Here is a 16,757-nt window from a genome sequence, read left to right on the forward strand (position 1 = left end):
AAAAAAGTGAAAAAGCTAACGGCAAGCAGTGTTCGTAAGTGGCCTCCCTCCCAAGTACTGACTGTGCTCGACGCTGCTTAACTTCGGTGAACGGACGAGAACCGGTGTTTTCAGCGTGATATGGCCGTTGCCGAGAGTGCTAGTTAATAATTCGAATTTAAAGTAAGTGAGAGAAATTAACCTTCATCTTTATAAAACAATAACAAAATGAAGTATGTTTGCTTTTTTCATATCTGGTGGAATTTATAAGAGGAAACAAAAAGGAAAAAGCCAACGGCACGCAGTGTTCCCATGTACTGACTGCGCTCGACGCTGCTTAACTTCGGTGATCGGACGAGAACTGGTGTTTTCAGCGTGATATGGCCGTTGCCGAGAGTGCTAGTTAATAATTCGAATTTAAATTAAGTGAGACAAATTAACCTTCATCTATTTAAAACAATAACAAAAAGAAAATATGTTTGCTTTTTTCATATCTATTGGAATTTAAAAGAGGAAAAAAATTGAGAAAGCTAACGGTACGCTGTGTTCCTAAGTGGCCTCCCTCCCAAGTACTGACTGCGCTCGACGCTGATTAACTTCGGTGATCAGACGAAAACCGGTGTTTTCAGCGTGATATGGCCGTTGCCGAGAGTTATAGTTAATAATTCGAATTTAAAGTAAGTGAGACAAATTAACCTTCATCTTTATAAAACAATAATAAAATGAAGATATGTTTGCTTTTTTCATATCTGGTGGAATTTAAAAGAGGAAACAAAAAGGAAAAAGCCAACGGCACGCAGTGTTCGCAAGTACTGACTGCGCTCGACGCTGCTTAACTTCGGTGATCGGACGAGAACCGGTGTTTTCAGCGTGATATGGCCGTTGCCGAGAGCGCTAGTTAATAATTTGAATTTAATTAACCTTCATCCTTATAAAACAACTACAAAAAGAAGATATGTTTGCTTTTTTCATATCTGGTGGAATTTAAAAGAGGAAACAAAAAGGGAAAAGCCAACGGCACGCAGTGTTCAAAAGTACTGACTGCGCTCGACGCTGCTTAACTTCGGTGATCGGACGAGAACCGGTGTTTTCAGCGTGATATGGCCGTTGCCGAGAGCGCTAGTTAATAATTCGAATTTATATTAAGTGAGACAAATTAACCTTCATCTTTTTAAAACAATATAAAAAAGAAAATATGTTTGCGTTTTTCATATCTATTGGAATTTAAAAGAGGAAAAAAAGTGAAAAAGCCAACGGGACGCACTGTTCCTAAGTGGTCTCCCTCCCAAGTACTGACTGCGCTCGACCCTGCTTAACTTCGTTTATCGGACGAGAACCGGTGTTTTCAGCGTGATATGGCCGTTGCCGAGAGAGCTGGTTAATAATTCGAATTTAAATTAAGTGAGACAAATTAACCTTCATCTTTTTAAAACAATAACAAAAAGAAAATATGTTTGCTTTTTTCATATCTATTGGATTTTAAAAGACAAAAAAAAGTGAAAAAGCTAACGGCAAGCAGTGTTCCTAAGTGGCCTCCCTCCCAAGTACTGACTGCGCTCGACGCTGATTAACTTCGGTGATCGGACGAGAACCGGTGTTTTCAGCGTGATATGGCCGTTGCCGAGAGTGCTAGTTAATAATTCGAATTTAAAGTAAGTGAGACAAATTAACCTTCATCTTTATAAAACAATAATAAAATGAAGATATGTTTGCTTTTTTCATATCTATTGGAATTTAAAAGACAAAAAAAAAGTGAAAAAGCTAACGGCAAGCAGTGTTCCTAAGTGGCCTCCCTCCCAAGTACTGACTGCGCTCGACGCTGATTAACTTCGGTGATCGGACGAGAACCGGTGTTTTCAGCGTGATATGGCCGTTGCCGAGAGTGCTAGTTAATAATTCGAATTTAAAGTAAGTGAGACAAATTAACCTTCATCTTTATAAAACAATAATAAAATGAAGATATGTTTGCTTTTTTTCATATCTGGTGGAATTTAAAAGAGGAAACAAAAAGGAAAAAGCCAACGGCACGCAGTGTTCGCAAGTACTGACTGCGCTCGACGCTGCTTAACTTCGGTGATCGGACGAGAACCGGTGTTTTCAGCGTGATATGGCCGTTGCCGAGAGTGCTAGTTAATAATTCGAATTTAAAGTAAGTGAGACAAATTAACCTTCATCTTTTTAAAACAATAACAAAAAGAAAGTATGTTTGCTTTTTTCATATCTATTGGAATTTAAAAGACAAAAAAAAGTGAAAAAACTAAAGGCAAGTAGTGTTCCTAAGTGGCCTCCCTCCCAAGTACTGACTGCGCTCGACGCTGCTTAACTTCGGTGATCGGACACGAACCGGTGTTTTCAGCGTGATATGGCCGTTGCCGAGAGTGCTAGTTAATAATTTGAATTTAATTAACCTTCATCTTTATAAAACAATAACAAAAAGAAGATATGTTTGTTTTTTCATATCTGGTGGAATTTAAGAGAAAACAAAAGTGAAAAAGCCAACGGCACGCAGTGTTCCCAAGTACTGACTGCGCTCGACGCTGCTTAACTTCGGTGATCGGACGAGAACCGGTGTTTTCAGCGTGATATAGCCGTTGCCGAGAGTGCTAGTTAATATTTCGAATTTAAATTAAGTGAGACAAATTAACCTTCATCTTTATAAAACAATATCAAAAAGAAGATATGTTTGCTTTTTTCATATCTATTTGAATTTAAAAGAGGAAAAAAATTGAGAAAGCTAACGGCACGCAGTGTTCCTAAGTGGTCTCCCTCCCAAGTACTGACTGCGCTCGACGCTGCTTAACTTCGGGTAACGAACGACAACCGGTGTAGTCAGCGTGATATGGCTGTTGCCGAGAGTGCTAGTTAATAATTTGAATCTAATTAACCTTCATCTTTATAAAACAATAACAAAAAGATGATATGTTTGATTTTTTCATATCTGGTGGAATTTAAAAGAGGAAACAAAAAGGAAAAAGCCAACGGCACGCAGTGTTCCCAAGTACTGACTGCGCTCGACGCAGCTTAACTTCGGTGATCGGACGAGAACCGGTGTTTTCAGCGTGATATGGCCGTTGCCGAGAGTGCTAGTTAATAATTCGAATTTAAAGTTAGTGAGACCATAAGTAACATAATAACCATAAGTATGACAATTAGCCAAAACTAACTATAAACCTATTTTCGGACCTTTTACGTCATCATAAGTTCGCGCCCAGCACAGAGACCCCTAGCGGTGGAAAATGAAGCGACTTCCGCCTCATATTGAAAATCCGGTTCAGAGTTTTAAAGAGACGCCATTGAAATTTGAGTCGACGGTCCTAAGCCTTGGTTATATAGTTGATTTGTATTGACTTTTTACCGATTTTAGCGCGACCACATTACGAAGTTGAAAATTGCACTGGGTAGGTTTAGTTACCGAATATTTAGACTTCAAAAGGCTTATAATTTTTGGTGCTGAAATATCCGACTTTCAAAGTGAAACATACAAACACCGCGACCCTGCGAGCTTGTACAATAAATAGCAGACGAGCTATTTCCGACACAAATACGTTCAAGGAGAAGGTTTATTGTGATTGGCTAATATTGTAGAACTACGTCATTCGCCAAAGACCAGCATGAAGTAGTCGACGGGGTTGCAAGTCCTGGCCTGATGTAAGTGAGAGTGTCAGTGTTGATTATAGGTTTCATTTTGAAATTTGCATTATTACATCAGGAAGAGTCATACTTATGTTTATTATGTTACTTATGGTGAGACAAATTAACCTTCATCTTTATAAAACAATAATAAAATGAAGATATGTTTGCTTTTTTCATATCTGGTGGAATTTAAAAGAGGAAACAAAAAGGAAAAAGCCAACGGCACGCAGTGCTCGCAAGTACTGACGGCGCTCGACGCTGCTTAACTTCGGTGATCGGAAGAGAACCGGTGTTTTCAGCGTGATATGGCCGTTGCCGAGAGCGCTAGTTAATAATTCGAATTTAAATTAAGTGAGACAAATAACCTTCATCTTTTTAAAACAATAACAAAAAGAAAATATGTTTGCTTTTTTCATATCTATTGGAATTTAAAAGCCAAAAAAAGTGAAAAAGCTAACGGCAAGCAGTGTTCGTAAGTGGCCTCCCTCCCAAGTACTGACTGCGCTCGACGCTGCTTAACTTCGGTGAACGGACGAGAACCGGTGTTTTCAGCGTGATATGGCCGTTGCCGAGAGTGTTAGTTAATATTTCGAATTTAAAGTAAGTGAGAGAAATTAACCTTCATCTTTATAAAACAATAACAAAATGAAGTATGTTTGCTTTTTTCATATCTGGTGGAATTTATAAGAGGAAACAAAAAGGAAAAAGCCAACGGCACGCAGTGTTCCCATGTACTGACTGCGCTCGACGCTGCTTAACTTCGGTGATCGGACGAGAACTGGTGTTTTCAGCGTGATATGGCCGTTGCCGAGAGTGCTAGTTAATAATTCGAATTTAAATTAAGTGAGACAAATTAACCTTCATCTATTTAAAACAATAACAAAAAGAAAATATGTTTGCTTTTTTCATATCTATTGGAATTTAAAAGAGGAAAAAAATTGAGAAAGCTAACGGTACGCTGTGTTCCTAAGTGGCCTCCCTCCCAAGTACTGACTGCGCTCGACGCTGATTAACTTCGGTGATAAGACGAAAACCGGTGTTTTCAGCGTGATATGGCCGTTGCCGAGAGTTATAGTTAATAATTCGAATTTAATTAACCTTCATCCTTATAAAACAACTACAAAAAGAAGATATGTTTGCTTTTTTCATATCTGGTGGAATTTAAAAGAGGAAACAAAAAGGGAAAAGCCAACGGCACGCAGTGTTCAAAAGTACTGACTGCGCTCGACGCTGCTTAACTTCGGTGATCGGACGAGAACCGGTGTTTTCAGCGTGATATGGCCGTTGCCGAGAGCGCTAGTTAATAATTCGAATTTATATTAAGTGAGACAAATTAACCTTCATCTTTTTAAAACAATATAAAAAAGAAAATATGTTTGCGTTTTTCATATCTATTGGAATTTAAAAGAGGAAAAAAAGTGAAAAAGCCAACGGGACGCACTGTTCCTAAGTGGTCTCCCTCCCAAGTACTGACTGCGCTCGACGCTGCTTAACTTCGTTTATCGTACGAGAACCGGTGTTTTCAGCGTGATATGGCCGTTGCCGAGAGTGCTGGTTAATAATTCGAATTTAAATTAAGTGAGACAAATTAACCTTCATCTTTTTAAAACAATAACAAAAAGAAAATATGTTTGCTTTTTTCATATCTATTGGATTTTAAAAGACAAAAAAAATTGAAAAAGCTAACGGCAAGCAGTGTTCCTAAGTGGCCTCCCTCCCAAGTACTGACTGCGCTCGACGCTGATTAACTTCGGTGATCGGACGAGAACCGGTGTTTTCAGCGTGATATGGCCGTTGCCGAGAGTGCTAGTTAATAATTCGAATTTAAAGTAAGTGAGACAAATTAACCTTCATCTTTATAAAACAATAATAAAATGAAGATATGTTTGCTTTTTTCATATCTGGTGGAATTTAAAAGAGGAAACAAAAAGGAAAAAGCCAACGGCACGCAGTGTTCGCAAGTACTGACTGCGCTCGACGCTGCTTAACTTCGGTGATCGGACGAGAACCGGTGTTTTCAGCGTGATATGGCCGTTGCCGAGAGTGCTAGTTAATAATTTGAATTTAATTAACCTTCATCTTTATAAAACAATAACAAAAAGAAGATATGTTTGTTTTTTCATATCTGGTGGAATTTAAGAGGAAACAAAAGTGAAAAAGCCAACGGCACGCAGTGTTCCCAAGTACTGACTGCGCTCGACGCTGCTTAACTTCGGTGATCGGATGAGAACCGGTGTTTTCAGCGTGATATGGCCGTTGCCGAGAGTGCTAGTTAATATTTCGAATTTAAATTAAGTGAGACAAATTAACCTTCATCTTTATAAAACAATATCAAAAAGAAGATATGTTTGCTTTTTACCTCTCCGAGTGACGTATGTCACGGAGAGGTTCTAATTTCGACGTGTCTGTGTGTCTGTCTGTCTGTTGTTACACCCACGTGACCGCGTTCGCAGTTTGCAAATCGGAGCAAACGTGTTCTCAATTTCCGGAAATTTCGGAAATTGTATTACACTTACAGGCTATTACTCCATTGCCTGTCTGACATCACCAGCCTCTGGTCTTTGTCCATCCCACATGGACAGCAACCTGTACACACTGGCTTCTAATCACAATCATCTGCTGCTCTTTGTCCATCCCACATGGACACCAGTCTGTACACACTGGCTTCTAATCACCACCCTCTTGTGGTCTTTGTACATCCCACATTTACACCAGTCTGTACACACTGGCTTCTTATCACCACCATCTTCTGGTCTTTGTCCATCCCACATGGCCACCAGTCTGTACACCTGGCTTCTAATGAGATCCCCACCATCTTCTAGTCTTTGTCCATCCCACATGGACACCAGTCTGTACACACTGGTTTCTACACACCACCATCTACTGGTCATTGTTTTTGTCCATCCCACATGGACACCAGTCTGCACACCTGGCTTCTACTCCATCATCATCCTTAAGGTTAAGACATACGCGGCGATCGGCCAGGGTTACGAGAAACGTCCGGCCTCCCTAAGGTGGGGCTTCCACCAAAGGTTCACGCAATTGCGCTGTTCTTATCTATAGCTGCGATTCGAAACCCTTATATACTACCTATTTTAGTGAGGCGAAGCAACCGGCGTATGCTTCATTTCAAACGCCAATATTAGTCAAGTCTCTCAAGAATGTTTAATTGTTCTTTTTTAAAACTATGTAACGTTCAATAAGGCGAATAACTAACGAAGAAAATATTAAATATTAATTATATTTATTTTAATATTTAAGATAATCTTGTTTTTATATTTAAGATAATCTCTTTTCTCAATTCAAAATTAACACGGAAAGAGTTATAAAGCCGTCTATTTTTTTTGTCTGTGTGTGTCTGTCCGTTGTCACACTAGTGCGCCGAGTTAGCAGTTCGCTTTGTTTTGATGTGTTAAGAAATCCTACAGAACCTTGATATTCACTTTTTCCATAATATAAAGTGAATATGTGGAAATCCTTTTCGTAATTACGATGCATTTTGTACTTTTGTAGCTTTAAAGCTCTGTTTCATTTTGATATTCCAAGGATGTTTTTTAATATTATTATTTGAAATGGCTGTTTATATATTACTTAAGCTATACTACATCTGTATATAGAATAATCCTTGTTTTAGTTATTTCAAGCAGAAAGCTAAGGCCTGGATTCTGTCGGGTAAATCAAGTTTGATCCGCAATAGGCTTAGTAAACCAAAGAGTAAATAATTGAGACCTGAGGTGGAGTAAACTTTGGGTTTTGATTATCGTGTCTGTAATGAAGGGACATTAACGGTTCAGAGTGAGCCGAAAGTTAAATACACGTTTAAATAATCAGATACAGATTTTATAATAGAAGAAAGCATCATGGTAGCATTAGATCAGTGAAAGGGCTAATCGTTATCGGGTTAGTGGTAAGCATTAGAGAATAAAATTTAACATAGAACTTATATATTCTTTGTAAATAATGATTTGAAACCTAGGATTAGCGGATGATTATATATTTTACAATGTAGAGAAAACTATTCAATGACTTAAGCCTCGTTAGACAAAACAAAGGGAAAAAATGTTGCTCTAGTATTTCGATATTGAGTCGTATACTAGTCTTTTCCCCGACTCGGAGAGGTAATATTTTGGTTTTCCCAACTTGTTTCATATCTATTGGAATTTAAAAGAGGAAAAAAATTGAGAAAGCTAACGGCACGCAGTGTTCCTAAGTGGTCTCCCTCCCAAGTACTGACTGCGCTCGACGCAGCTTAACTTCGGTGATCGGACGAGAACCGGTGTTTTCAGCGTGATATGGCCGTTGCCGAGAGTGCTAGTTAATAATTCGAATTTAAAGTTAGTGAGACAAATTAACCTTCATCTTTATAAAACAATAATAAAATGAAGATATGTTTGCTTTTTTCATATCTGGTGGAATTTAAAAGAGGAAACAAAAAGGAAGAAGCCAACGGCACGCAGTGTTCGCAAGTACTGACGGCGCTCGACGCTGCTTAACTTCGGTGATCGGAAGAGAACCGGTGTTTTCAGCGTGATATGGCCGTTGCCGAGAGCGCTAGTTAATAATTCGAATTTAAATTAAGTGAGACAAATAACCTTCATCTTTTTAAAACAATAACAAAAAGAAAATATGTTTGCTTTTTTCATATCTATTGGAATTTAAAAGACAAAAAAAGTGAAAAAGCTAACGGCAAGCAGTGTTCCTAAGTGGCCTCCCTCCCAAGTACTGACTGCGCTCGACGCTGCTTATCTTCGGTGAACGGACGAGAACCGGTGTTTTCAGCGTGATATGGCCGTTGCCGAGAGTGCTAGTTAATAATTCGAATTTAAAGTAAGTGAGAGAAATTAACCTTCATCTTTATAAAACAATAACAAAATGAAGTATGTTTGCTTTTTTCATATCTGGTGGAATTTATAAGAGGAAACAAAAAGGAAAAAGCCAACGGCACGCAGTGTTCCCATGTACTGACTGCGCTCGACGCTGCTTAACTTCGGTGATCGGACGAGAACTGGTGTTTTCAGCGTGATATGGCCGTTGCCGAGAGTGCTAGTTAATAATTCGAATTTAAATTAAGTGAGACAAATTAACCTTCATCTATTTAAAACAATAACAAAAAGAAAATATGTTTGCTTTTTTCATATCTATTGGAATTTAAAAGAGGAAAAAAATTGAGAAAGCTAACGGTACGCTGTGTTCCTAAGTGGCCTCCCTCCCAAGTACTGACTGCGCTCGACGCTGATTAACTTCGGTGATCAGACTAAAACCAGTGTTTTCAGCGTGATATGGCCGTTGCCGAGAGTTATAGTTAATAATTCGAATTTAAAGTAAATGAGACAAATTAACCTTCATCGTTATAAAACAATAATAAAATGAAGATATGTTTGCTTTTTTCATATCTGGTGGAATTTAAAAGAGGAAACAAAAAGGAAAAAGCCAACGGCACGCAGTGTTCGCAAGTACTGACTGCGCTCGACGCTGCTTAACTTCGGTGATCGGACGAGAACCGGTGTTTTCAGCGTGATATGGCCGTTGCCGAGAGTGCTAGTTAATAATTCGAATTTAAAGTAAGTGAGACAAATTAACCTTCATCTTTATAAAACAATATCAAAAAGAAGATATGTTTGCTTTTTTCATATCTATTGGAATTTAAAAGAGGAAAAAAATTGAGAAAGCTAACGGCACGCAGTGTTCCTAAGTGGTCTCCCTCCCAAGTACTGACTGCGCTCGACGCTGCTTAACTTCGGTTAACGAACGACAACCGGTGTAGTCAGCGTGATATGGCTGTTGCCGAGAGTGCTAGTTAATAATTTGAATCTAATTAACCTTCATCTTTATAAAACAATAACAAAAAGATGATATGTTTGCTTTTTACCTCTCCGTGTGACGTAGTCCAGGAGAGGTTCTGTAACGGCCGTGTCTGTCTGTGTGTCTGTCTGTCTGTCTGTCTGTGTGTGTGTGTGTGTGTCTGTCTGTCCGTTGTTACACCCACGTGACCGCGTTCGCAGTTTGCGTATCGGAGCAAACGTGTTCGCCATTTCCGAACTGCTTTCACAGTCACGGAAATGGCTCCTCTACTTGAGTTCTCACACCACCAATCTTCTGGTCTTTGTCCATACCACACGGACACTAGTCTGTTCTTACTGGCTGCTAATCACCACCATCTTCTGGTCTTCGTCCATTCCACGTGGACACCAGTCTGTACATACTGGCTTCTAATCACCACCATCTTCTGTTTTTTGTCAATCCCACATTGACACCAGTCTGCACTTACACTGGCTTCTAACACCACCATCCACTGGTCTTCCGTCTATTCCACATAGACACCAATCTGTATCATTGGCTTCTACTCCATTATCATCGTTTGGTTTTAGGATATACGCGGCGATCAGCTAGGGTTACGAGAAACGTCTAGCCTCCCTAAGGTAGGATCGCTACCAAAGGTTTTCGCATTTGCGGTTTTTCCTTACTATTATAATGGAAACGAATCGTATATATACCCCAAAATTTGAAGAAAGCGGGAAGAGGGGTACCCTTCACTTTAAACGTCAATATTAGCAAAGTTTGAGAAGATAATAAGTATAACTTTATTTTAAACGATTTAACTATTATTAATGTTAATTATTGAAGATTAAAATAATTAAAAATAATTATATTTATTTAAATATTAAAGATAAACCTCTCGTGCAAAGAGAGAGATTATCATTGCCTCCTATATCTACCAAGGCCCGTGCATGCGATATATTTCCTTCATTGCCTCCTATATCTATCAAGGCCCGTGCATTGTGATATATTTCATTCATTGCATAAACATAAGCGAGATTGTTTTGGGAAAAAAATACTGCTTCCACTAATGCGTTTATACTCCTTGTTACTGTTGTATAGAGTAATCATAATAAAAGCTTAAAAAATTACGAGAGGACAGACCTTTTTTATCCTCATTCAAAAATATTTTTTGGTGCTAAGACTGCTTTAAAAAATCCAAACGGTTAGGCATTGGTAAAAAAGACAAATGATATTTTTCAAATCTTATGAGATAACGCCCACCTAGTTGAAAATTGCCGTTTTTTATCCGCGGGAGCCATTCCTTATGAGAATTTCGATGCTAGTAGGTTGTCAATTAAACTACCGGTATATTATTGTTGTTGGAAATTGGATATTAAGTCAAATTAAGTGGTTGTAAAGAGCCAGCAGGTTTTTGCCACTTCTTTTTGTGAGTATTTGATTTTTATATGTAAAATGGAGGAAGATAATGTTGAGAGTAAGGATGAAATGCGGAAGCGCAAAGCGCGGGAAAGGATGAGGGCAAAAGGTCGACGTTTTCATTGGATACTTAAGGTTATATAATCTTCTCGACACGGAGAGGTAATATTTTGGTTTTCCCGACTTGTTTCATATCTGGTGGAATTTAAAAGAGGAAGCAAAAAGGAAAAAGCCAACGGCACGCAGTGTTCCCAAGTACTGACTGCGCTCGACGCAGCTTAACTTCGGTGATCGGACGAGAACCGGTGTTTTCAGCGTGATATGGCCGTTGCCGAGAGTGCTAGTTAATAATTCGAATTTAAAGTTAGTGAGACAAATTAACCTTCATCTTTATAAAACAATAATAAAATGAAGATATGTTTGCTTTTTTCATATCTGGTGGAATTTAAAAGAGGAAACAAAAAGGAAAAAGCCAACGGCACGCAGTGTTCGCAAGTACTGACGGCGCTCGACGCTGCTTAACTTCGGTGATCGGAAGAGAACCGGTGTTTTCAGCGTGATATGGCCGTTGCCGAGAGCGCTAGTTAATAATTCGAATTTAAATTAAGTGAGACAAATAACCTTCATCTTTTTAAAACAATAACAAAAAGAAAATATGTTTGCTTTTTTCATATCTATTGGAATTTAAAAGACAAAAAAAGTGAAAAAGCTAACGGCAAGCAGTGTTCCTAAGTGGTCTCCCTCCCAAGTACTGACTGCGCTCGACTCTGCTTAACTTCGGTGATCGGACGAGAACCGGTGTATTCAGCGTGATATGGCCGTTGCCGACAGTGCTAATTAATAATTTGAATTTAATTAACCTTCATCCTTATAAAACAACTACAAAAAGAAGATATGTTTGCTTTTTTCATATCTGGTGGAATTTAAAAGAGGAAACAAAAAGGGAAAAGCCAACGGAACGCAGTGTTCAAAAGTACTGACTGCGCTCGACGCTGCTTAACTTCGGAGATCGGACGAGAACCGGTGTTTTCAGCGTGATATGGCTGTTGCCGAGAGTGCTAGTTAATAATTTGAATCTAATTAACCTTCATCTTTATAAAACAATAACAAAAAGATGATATGTTTGCTTTTTTCATATCTGGTGGAATTTAAAAGAGGAAACAAAAAGGAAAAAGCCAACGGCACGCAGTGTTCCCAAGTACTGACTGCGCTCGACGCAGCTTAACTTCGGTGATCGGACGAGAACCGGTGTTTTCAGCGTGATATGGCCGTTGCCGAGAGTGCTAGTTAATAATTCGAATTTAAAGTTAGTGAGACAAATTAACCTTCATCTTTATAAAACAATAATAAAATGAAGATATGTTTGCTTTTTTCATATCTGGTGGAATTTAAAAGAGGAAACAAAAAGGAAGAAGCCAACGGCACGCAGTGTTCGCAAGTACTGACGGCGCTCGACGCTGCTTAACTTCGGTGATCGGAAGAGAACCGGTGTTTTCAGCGTGATATGGCCGTTGCCGAGAGCGCTAGTTAATAATTCGAATTTAAATTAAGTGAGACAAATAACCTTCATCTTTTTAAAACAATAACAAAAAGAAAATATGTTTGCTTTTTTCATATCTATTGGAATTTAAAAGACAAAAAAAATTGAAAAAGCTAACGGCAAGCAGTGTTCCTAAGCGGCCTCCCTCCCAAGTACTGACTGCGCTCGACGCTGCTTATCTTCGGTGAACGGACGAGAACCGGTGTTTTCAGCGTGATATGGCCGTTGCCGAGAGTGCTAGTTAATAATTCGAATTTAAAGTAAGTGAGAGAAATTAACCTTCATCTTTATAAAACAATAACAAAATGAAGTATGTTTGCTTTTTTCATATCTGGTGGAATTTATAAGAGGAAACAAAAAGGAAAAAGCCAACGGCACGCAGTGTTCCCATGTACTGACTGCGCTCGACGCTGCTTAACTTCGGTGATCGGACGAGAACTGGTGTTTTCAGCGTGATATGGCCGTTGCCGAGAGTGCTAGTTAATAATTCGAATTTAAATTAAGTGAGACAAATTAACCTTCATCTATTTAAAACAATAACAAAAAGAAAATATGTTTGCTTTTTTCATATCTATTGGAATTTAAAAGAGGAAACAAATTGAGAAAGCTAACGGTACGCTGTGTTCCTAAGTGGCCTCCCTCCCAAGTACTGACTGCGCTCGACGCTGATTAACTTCGGTGATCAGACGAAAACCGGTGTTTTCAGCGTGATATGGCCGTTGCCGAGAGTTATAGTTAATAATTCGAATTTAAAGTAAGTGAGACAAATTAACCTTCATCTTTATAAAACAATAATAAAATGAAGATATGTTTGCTTTTTTCATATCTGGTGGAATTTAAAAGAGGAAACAAAAAGGAAAAAGCCAACGGCACGCAGTGTTCGCAAGTACTGACTGCGCTCGACGCTGCTTAACTTCAGTGTTCCTAAGTGGCCTCCCTCCCAAGTACTGACTGCGCTCGACGCTGCTTAACTTCGGTGAACGGACGAGAACCGGTGTTTTCAGCGTGATATGGCCGTTGCCGAGAGTGCTAGTTAATAATTCGAATTTAAAGTAAGTGAGAGAAATTAACCTTCATCTTTATAAAACAATAACAAAATGAAGTATGTTTGCTTTTTTCATATCTGGTGGAATTTATAAGAGGAAACAAAAAGGAACAAGTCGGGAAAACCAAAATATTACCTCTCCGTGTCGAGAAGATTATATAACCTTAAGTATCCAATGAAAACGTCGACCTTTTGCCCTCATCCTTTCCCGCGCTTTGCGCTTCCGCATTTCATCCTTACTCTCAACATTATCTTCCTCCATTTTACATATAAAAATCAAATACTCACAAAAAGAAGTGGCAAAAACCTGCTGGCTCTTTACAACCACTTAATTTGACTTAATATCCAATTTCCAACAACAATAATATACCGGTAGTTTAATTGACAACCTACTAGCATCGAAATTCTCATAAGGAATGGCTCCCGCGGATAAAAAACGGCAATTTTCAACTAGGTGGGCGTTATCTCATAAGATTTGAAAAATATCATTTGTCTTTTTTACCAATGCCTAACCGTTTGGATTTTTTAAAGCAGTCTTAGCACCAAAAAATATTTTTGAATGAGGATAAAAAAGGTCTGTCCTCTCGTAATTTTTTAAGCTTTTATTATGATTACTCTATACAACAGTAACAAGGAGTATAAACGCATTAGTGGAAGCAGTATTTTTTTCCCAAAACAATCTCGCTTATGTTTATGCAATGAATGAAATATATCACAATGCACGGGCCTTGATAGATATAGGAGGCAATGAAGGAAATATATCGCATGCACGGGCCTTGGTAGATATAGGAGGCAATGATAATCTCTCTCTTTGCACGAGAGGTTTATCTTTAATATTTAAATAAATATAATTATTTTTAATTATTTTAATCTTCAATAATTAACATTAATAATAGTTAAATCGTTTAAAATAAAGTTATACTTATTATCTTCTCAAACTTTGCTAATATTGACGTTTAAAGTGAAGGGTACCCCTCTTCCCGCTTTCTTCAAATTTTGGGGTATATATACGATTCGTTTCCATTATAATAGTAAGGAAAAACCGCAAATGCGAAAACCTTTGGTAGCGATCCTACCTTAGGGAGGCTAGACGTTTCTCGTAACCCTAGCTGATCGCCGCGTATATCCTAAAACCAAACGATGATAATGGAGTAGAAGCCAATGATACAGATTGGTGTCTATGTGGAATAGACGGAAGACCAGTGGATGGTGGTGTTAGAAGCCAGTGTAAGTGCAGACTGGTGTCAATGTGGGATTGACAAAAAACAGAAGATGGTGGTGATTAGAAGCCAGTATGTACAGACTGGTGTCCACGTGGAATGGACGAAGACCAGAAGATGGTGGTGATTAGCAGCCAGTAAGAACAGACTAGTGTCCGTGTGGTATGGACAAAGACCAGAAGATTGGTGGTGTGAGAACTCAAGTAGAGGAGCCATTTCCGTGACTGTGAAAGCAGTTCGGAAATGGCGAACACGTTTGCTCCGATACGCAAACTGCGAACGCGGTCACGTGGGTGTAACAACGGACAGACAGACACACACACACACACACAGACAGACAGACAGACAGACACACAGACAGACACGGCCGTTACAGAACCTCTCCTGGACTACGTCACACGGAGAGGTAAAAATCAAATACTCACAAAAAGAAGTGGCAAAAACCTGCTGGCTCTTTACAACCACTTAATTTGACTTAATATCCAATTTCCAACAACAATAATATACCGGTAGTTTAATTGACAACCTACTAGCATCGAAATTCTCATAAGGAATGGCTCCCACGGATAAAAAACGGCAATTTTCAACTAGGTGGGCGTTATCTCATAAGATTTGAAAAATATCATTTGTCTTTTTTACCAATGCCTAACCGTTTGGATTTTTTAAAGCAGTCTTAGCACCAAAAAATATTTTTGAATGAGGATAAAAAAGGTCTGTCCTCTCGTAATTTTTTAAGCTTTTATCATGATTACTCTATACAACAGTAACAAGGAGTATAAACGCATTAGTGGAAGCAGTATTTTTTTCCCAAAACAATCTCGCTTATGTTTATGCAATGAATGAAATATATCACAATGCACGGGCCTTGATAGATATAGGAGGCAATGAAGGAAATATATCGCATGCACGGGCCTTGGTAGATATAGGAGGCAATGATAATCTCTCTCTTTGCACGAGAGGTTTATCTTTAATATTTAAATAAATATAATTATTTTTAATTGTTTTAATCTTCAATAATTAACATTAATAATAGTTAAATCGTTTAAAATAAAGCTATACTTATTATCTTCTCAAACTTTGATAATATTGACGTTTAAAGTGAAGGGTACCCCTCTTCCCGCTTTCTTCAAATTTTGGGGTATATATACGATTCGTTTCCATTATAATAGTAAGGAAAAACCGCAAATGCGAAAACCTTTGGTAGCGATCCTACCTTAGGGAGGCTAGACGTTTCTCGTAACCCTAGCTGATCGCCGCGTATATCCTAAAACCAAACGATGATAATGGAGTAGAAGCCAATGATACAGATTGGTGTCTATGTGGAATAGACGGAAGACCAGTGGATGGTGGTGTTAGAAGGCAGTGTAAGTGCAGACGGGTGTCAATGTGGGATTGGCAAAGAACAGAAGATGGTGGTGATTAGAAGCCAGTATGTACAGACTGGTGTCCACGTGGAATGGACGAAGACTAGAAGATGGTGGTGATTAGCAGCCAGTAAGAACAGACTAGTGTCCGTGTGGTATGGACAAAGACCAGAAGATTGGTGGTGTGAGAACTCAAGTAGAGGAGCCATTTCCGTGACTGTGAAAGCAGTTCGGAAATGGCGAACACGTTTGCTCCGATACGCAAACTGCGAACGCGGTCACGTGGGTGTAACAACGGACAGACAGACACACACACACACACACAGACAGACAGACAGACAGACACACAGACAGACACGGCCGTTACAGAACCTCTCCTGGACTACGTCACACGGAGAGGTAAAAAGCCAACGGCACGCAGTGTTCCCATGTACTGACTGCGCTCGACGCTGCTTAACTTCGGTGATCGGACGAGAACTGGTGTTTTCAGCGTGATATGGCCGTTGCCGAGAGTGCTAGTTAATAATTCGAATTTAAATTAAGTGAGACAAATTAACCTTCATCTATTTAAAACAATAACAAAAAGAAAATATGTTTGCTTTTTTCATATCTATTGGAATTTAAAAGAGGAAACAAATTGAGAAAGCTAACGGTACGCTGTGTTCCTAAGTGGCCTCCCTCCCAAGTACTGACTGCGCTCGACGCTGATTAACTTCGGTGATCAGACGAAAACCGGTGTTTTCAGCGTGATATGGCCGTTGCCGAGAGTTATAGTTAAT

General features: G+C 38.9%; 38 pseudogenes; all 38 read right to left on the bottom strand.

The window, feature by feature from the left end:
• Positions 1-13: 13 nt before the first annotated feature.
• LOC149591363 (5S ribosomal RNA) lies at positions 14-132 on the bottom strand (annotated as a pseudogene).
• A 136-nt stretch (positions 133-268) lies between these two features.
• LOC149591364 (5S ribosomal RNA) lies at positions 269-371 on the bottom strand (annotated as a pseudogene).
• Positions 372-507: 136 nt separating this feature from the next.
• Positions 508-626, bottom strand: LOC149591365 (5S ribosomal RNA; annotated as a pseudogene).
• A 137-nt stretch (positions 627-763) lies between these two features.
• On the bottom strand, positions 764-866 carry LOC149591366 (5S ribosomal RNA; annotated as a pseudogene).
• Positions 867-988: 122 nt separating this feature from the next.
• On the bottom strand, positions 989-1,091 carry LOC149591367 (5S ribosomal RNA; annotated as a pseudogene).
• Positions 1,092-1,227: 136 nt separating this feature from the next.
• LOC149591368 (5S ribosomal RNA) lies at positions 1,228-1,346 on the bottom strand (annotated as a pseudogene).
• Positions 1,347-1,482: 136 nt separating this feature from the next.
• On the bottom strand, positions 1,483-1,601 carry LOC149591369 (5S ribosomal RNA; annotated as a pseudogene).
• A 137-nt stretch (positions 1,602-1,738) lies between these two features.
• On the bottom strand, positions 1,739-1,857 carry LOC149591370 (5S ribosomal RNA; annotated as a pseudogene).
• A 138-nt stretch (positions 1,858-1,995) lies between these two features.
• LOC149591371 (5S ribosomal RNA) lies at positions 1,996-2,098 on the bottom strand (annotated as a pseudogene).
• Positions 2,099-2,234: 136 nt separating this feature from the next.
• On the bottom strand, positions 2,235-2,353 carry LOC149591372 (5S ribosomal RNA; annotated as a pseudogene).
• A 119-nt stretch (positions 2,354-2,472) lies between these two features.
• LOC149591373 (5S ribosomal RNA) lies at positions 2,473-2,575 on the bottom strand (annotated as a pseudogene).
• Positions 2,576-2,952: 377 nt separating this feature from the next.
• On the bottom strand, positions 2,953-3,055 carry LOC149591374 (5S ribosomal RNA; annotated as a pseudogene).
• A 771-nt stretch (positions 3,056-3,826) lies between these two features.
• LOC149591375 (5S ribosomal RNA) lies at positions 3,827-3,929 on the bottom strand (annotated as a pseudogene).
• Positions 3,930-4,063: 134 nt separating this feature from the next.
• On the bottom strand, positions 4,064-4,182 carry LOC149591376 (5S ribosomal RNA; annotated as a pseudogene).
• Positions 4,183-4,318: 136 nt separating this feature from the next.
• Positions 4,319-4,421, bottom strand: LOC149591377 (5S ribosomal RNA; annotated as a pseudogene).
• A 136-nt stretch (positions 4,422-4,557) lies between these two features.
• Positions 4,558-4,676, bottom strand: LOC149591378 (5S ribosomal RNA; annotated as a pseudogene).
• Positions 4,677-4,798: 122 nt separating this feature from the next.
• LOC149591379 (5S ribosomal RNA) lies at positions 4,799-4,901 on the bottom strand (annotated as a pseudogene).
• A 136-nt stretch (positions 4,902-5,037) lies between these two features.
• On the bottom strand, positions 5,038-5,156 carry LOC149591380 (5S ribosomal RNA; annotated as a pseudogene).
• Positions 5,157-5,292: 136 nt separating this feature from the next.
• Positions 5,293-5,411, bottom strand: LOC149591381 (5S ribosomal RNA; annotated as a pseudogene).
• Positions 5,412-5,548: 137 nt separating this feature from the next.
• Positions 5,549-5,651, bottom strand: LOC149591382 (5S ribosomal RNA; annotated as a pseudogene).
• A 119-nt stretch (positions 5,652-5,770) lies between these two features.
• LOC149591383 (5S ribosomal RNA) lies at positions 5,771-5,873 on the bottom strand (annotated as a pseudogene).
• Positions 5,874-7,797: 1,924 nt separating this feature from the next.
• Positions 7,798-7,916, bottom strand: LOC149591384 (5S ribosomal RNA; annotated as a pseudogene).
• Positions 7,917-8,053: 137 nt separating this feature from the next.
• LOC149591385 (5S ribosomal RNA) lies at positions 8,054-8,156 on the bottom strand (annotated as a pseudogene).
• A 134-nt stretch (positions 8,157-8,290) lies between these two features.
• LOC149591386 (5S ribosomal RNA) lies at positions 8,291-8,409 on the bottom strand (annotated as a pseudogene).
• A 136-nt stretch (positions 8,410-8,545) lies between these two features.
• On the bottom strand, positions 8,546-8,648 carry LOC149591387 (5S ribosomal RNA; annotated as a pseudogene).
• Positions 8,649-8,784: 136 nt separating this feature from the next.
• LOC149591388 (5S ribosomal RNA) lies at positions 8,785-8,903 on the bottom strand (annotated as a pseudogene).
• Positions 8,904-9,040: 137 nt separating this feature from the next.
• On the bottom strand, positions 9,041-9,143 carry LOC149591389 (5S ribosomal RNA; annotated as a pseudogene).
• A 136-nt stretch (positions 9,144-9,279) lies between these two features.
• LOC149591390 (5S ribosomal RNA) lies at positions 9,280-9,398 on the bottom strand (annotated as a pseudogene).
• A 1,641-nt stretch (positions 9,399-11,039) lies between these two features.
• On the bottom strand, positions 11,040-11,142 carry LOC149591391 (5S ribosomal RNA; annotated as a pseudogene).
• Positions 11,143-11,279: 137 nt separating this feature from the next.
• Positions 11,280-11,382, bottom strand: LOC149591392 (5S ribosomal RNA; annotated as a pseudogene).
• A 134-nt stretch (positions 11,383-11,516) lies between these two features.
• Positions 11,517-11,635, bottom strand: LOC149591393 (5S ribosomal RNA; annotated as a pseudogene).
• A 347-nt stretch (positions 11,636-11,982) lies between these two features.
• Positions 11,983-12,085, bottom strand: LOC149591394 (5S ribosomal RNA; annotated as a pseudogene).
• A 137-nt stretch (positions 12,086-12,222) lies between these two features.
• LOC149591395 (5S ribosomal RNA) lies at positions 12,223-12,325 on the bottom strand (annotated as a pseudogene).
• A 135-nt stretch (positions 12,326-12,460) lies between these two features.
• LOC149591396 (5S ribosomal RNA) lies at positions 12,461-12,579 on the bottom strand (annotated as a pseudogene).
• A 136-nt stretch (positions 12,580-12,715) lies between these two features.
• Positions 12,716-12,818, bottom strand: LOC149591397 (5S ribosomal RNA; annotated as a pseudogene).
• Positions 12,819-12,954: 136 nt separating this feature from the next.
• On the bottom strand, positions 12,955-13,073 carry LOC149591398 (5S ribosomal RNA; annotated as a pseudogene).
• A 3,310-nt stretch (positions 13,074-16,383) lies between these two features.
• Positions 16,384-16,486, bottom strand: LOC149591399 (5S ribosomal RNA; annotated as a pseudogene).
• Positions 16,487-16,622: 136 nt separating this feature from the next.
• On the bottom strand, positions 16,623-16,741 carry LOC149591400 (5S ribosomal RNA; annotated as a pseudogene).
• Positions 16,742-16,757: the final 16 nt, after the last annotated feature.

This window comes from Phalangium opilio, unplaced genomic scaffold (genome assembly GCF_054372755.1).
Source record: "Phalangium opilio isolate 3A_F unplaced genomic scaffold, DU_Popi_V2 ptg000505l_1, whole genome shotgun sequence".
Lineage (NCBI taxonomy): Eukaryota > Metazoa > Arthropoda > Arachnida > Opiliones > Phalangiidae > Phalangium > Phalangium opilio.